Source organism: Elaeis guineensis, chromosome 1 (assembly GCF_000442705.2).
Source record: "Elaeis guineensis isolate ETL-2024a chromosome 1, EG11, whole genome shotgun sequence".
Lineage (NCBI taxonomy): Eukaryota > Viridiplantae > Streptophyta > Magnoliopsida > Arecales > Arecaceae > Elaeis > Elaeis guineensis.
This window is the reverse complement of record NC_025993.2, coordinates 95,289,273-95,292,654: the sequence shown is the minus strand read 5'-3', so window position 1 is coordinate 95,292,654 and position 3,382 is coordinate 95,289,273. Positions and strand designations below refer to the sequence as shown.

The 3,382-nt window shown below is 40.0% G+C and overlaps 1 pseudogene; it reads left to right on the top strand.

The window, feature by feature from the left end:
• The first annotated feature begins 727 nt into the window (after window positions 1–727).
• On the top strand, window positions 728–2,170 carry LOC140856334 (uncharacterized; annotated as a pseudogene).
• The last annotated feature ends 1,212 nt before the right edge of the window (window positions 2,171–3,382 follow it).

The window sequence follows — 3,382 nt, the reverse complement described above, 5'->3', positions numbered from 1 at the left end:
GGTAATGTGGCGAGTTATCCACCGTGGGATTTGGCGTGGTTCATTGACCTGGTCGCAGCATGATTAGACCTTTTCTTCGCCACTCAGTCCTCCCATAAGGGTCTTGTCAACCATCGATGCAAGTCTCTTTCCCGCAAGGAAAATTCCTCCCCTGGAGTCGTGTAGATGTTGCCAAGTCCATCATCGATCCTTTATACATGGACGCCAAGAACAAAAGGCCAGAAACACACCTTACACATTATCTATGCAAGGCTCTTCCTATGAGGAAAATTCCGCCAAGAGGGAAGAAGTCCCTCAACTGGGATTCTAGTCCATTTTTTAACATAAGTAAGATCTAGTGAAGAGGAGATAACTTTGAACATTCTATTTTGATTTCTCGATGCTTTGAATAGCGTAGTTTCGTACCCAAGGGATTACTTGCTAAAGGAATGCTTACCGAAGGTTTTTTTCCCTAGTCTTAGAAAAAATCAATGTTAGGAATACCCGATATTCTCCGACATTTACCCGGCAATCTTCGACAAAAGCATACCATTTCCCTACTCTAAATATAGCCTCTCCGATCGATTTCGTACCGTCACCGACTCCGCCATCAGAGAATCAAAGCTTTGAGTCAGTTCCTCTCGCTGCTTGGTTGTTGCACAACTCCAACATCTTTATATATATGGCACCAAGAACAAAAGGCCAGCAAACACACCTTACACCATATAAGCATCATCTTAGAACAAATATGTATGTGACCAGGCCTTCTCCCATTACCATAACAACCCCCATGCTCTCTCTGAGTACCGCCAGAAGGTCCGGTTCTGGTATTCTGTGATCAAAGATGAAGAGGCTGAGAGTGAACAAGTGTGCTGTTGGGGACTCTGCAAAGATTCGAGGATTTATGGCCTCCCATTCCCTCAACCAAGATTAAAGTTCGATATACCACCAGACCAAGGTGCAAACGGCCAGAGTCACAGTACGACTATAGAGATGATGTCTTCTTCATTCCAGCCATTGCCAGCCGTTATCAAATAGGTACCATGTTATCAGAGCAGATGGAAACAAAGGGTAAATCTTCTACCCTAAGCTCTATTAACATGTCGATTGTATGCTTCGCTTCTGGCCTCTCTTTGCCCAGTTTCACGTCAATAGTGCCTTCAGAATTAGAAGCATAGCTGTCCAACCTATCGCATTCATCATCCTTGAGGTTTTCATTTTATTTATATATTATAATTATTCAGATTTTAAAGTTTTGAGGATGCACCGAGTCGTACTTCACTGTTGTTGAGGAAAAACAACACGAGAGAATAATAATCTTGCATGTTTTTGATGGTAATTCAGGAAAAGCCCACATGTTCGAGAGAGGAGGATATGACCACATGTTGTTTTTGTTCATTTGCTAATGATGTCGCATCAAGTCTTTAGATCACACAGATATTTATCAGCAAGTAGAGATCATCTGTCACAGAAATAAGTTTCACGCCAAGGCAGTAGCTTCTGATGGAATTCCCAGAATATCTTAGAAGGAAAGGTTGGCGGGCCTACACTTCGGATTCAACTAATTACTACTTAACCGAAGCTCGAGGCCTTGATGTGTCTCTTAGGAATAGATTGCCTGATCTGGACTTCAACATTTCTACAAAGCTCTCCTGCCATTGTTGTGGGAAGTGGTACTGCCCTTTTATGTTCATAAAGGAAGGTGACCGATTAAAAGACCAAATGAAAAGATCATGTTCTATAACTTGACTCTCCAGCAATTCTGGGAGGAGATCTATAGCTGTGAGAATGATGGCAAGGAAGGAAACGATGTGAACCTAAGTATTGGTTTAGAAGGCACATGGCGTTGCTGAACGGTAGTGAAGTAGTCCATGACAGCAGAGAGGTGTCGATGGAATGGTGTGGTTCAAGCTGTCAACTCTGGGGAAGGGGATTGGGTTTGAGTCTAGCAATATGGGAGAGGATGCGGTGGGAGGAAGAAAGAGGTGGGTGGATTGGTGGTCAAGAGAATGTGGAAAGGCTAGAGGTGTATGGAGGAGAGAATGGATGGAAGAAGTTTGGTTGCTATGCATTGGTGGAATCATTGTTCTGAAAAGAATGGATGGTACCGTGGCTTACCTATGACTTCAAGCACACTAACAAAATTCGCCAAATGGGAATGAGAGCTTTCCATCATTTACATTTTGTCTAGTTATTTAATTATTAATTTATTTTCTAGAATGAGTGTATGAGTATGTGTACCATTTGGTTGAAACTGGAAGTTGGAACAGAATACATGCATTATTGTATATAATCGAAGTTTGGGCACGATCATGCATGTTTTTATCAAAGTTTTAGCATCTCTAACACATTATTGAATAGGGATGCAGATCAGCTATGTTGTATGTGATACAAGTGTCTTGGTGTGATTCAATATAGTATTATTACTTTGTTCCAGCAGAATTTTCTATTTCGGTCCATGCCACGCAATCAACCTATTGGATCACAAACTGGTGTATTTTTTGCTTTTTCAGACCAAGAGACTATTTCCTCCTTTGGTGGGTTAGCTCTAACCGAAGTCAAAACATATTTAAAAAATAGTTCCACCTTTGTAGGTGTATCCATCGACTATGCCATTTTAGAATTGTGGTTACATATAGCGAATTGCTTTTTGTTAAAATCTCTATCAGGAAATCTTTGCTTCCAAAATTTCTATTGACAAAAGTTCGATACCAACAGCATCTCAAATAGAGCCAAAAGACCAAGTGGAGAAGTTCATGTTCACGAGATTTACTCTTAAGCAATTTTGGGAAGAGATCTATAGTTGCGTAATCATGGTGAGACAAAAAATGTTGTGGAGATAATGTTGGTGTTATGAGAGTGAAAGGCAATCTTAAAAATCTTCAAATCAAATTGATGTCTACTTGGTGGTTGTCCCTTATGCCATGATCTGGTTGAATCTATTATATATATGTTCACTGTGTGCCCTTTTACTACTATCTTATGGAATACTTTTATTCTTCCTCTTGATACTTGTTTCTATAGGTGATTTTGGATCTTATATAAATGGAGATGCCACGTTTTCTTAAAAGCCCTACGAAATATAGTGTTATGCTATTTTAGTCATGTTTGGTACTACTAGTTAAGAAAGAAATGCTAATCTTTTTGAGAACAACTCTAATCCTCATCTAGTGTCTTTTGAAGGTTTATGTTCTAAATGGTTGGTCTTTACTAGTGGGATAAAGAATTCCAGGCTTCTATAAATTATGAGAGATTTAAAAGTGTTGCTAGCTCTACACTTAAGACTTGAATGGTTGGAAGATTTCTCGCTCTTCCCACTTTTGAAATACACTCTGCCGCTTCTAGGAGACCATGATGGAGGTCTCTGCAGCCCTGTGATTATCCACATGATCACTCTTTATAC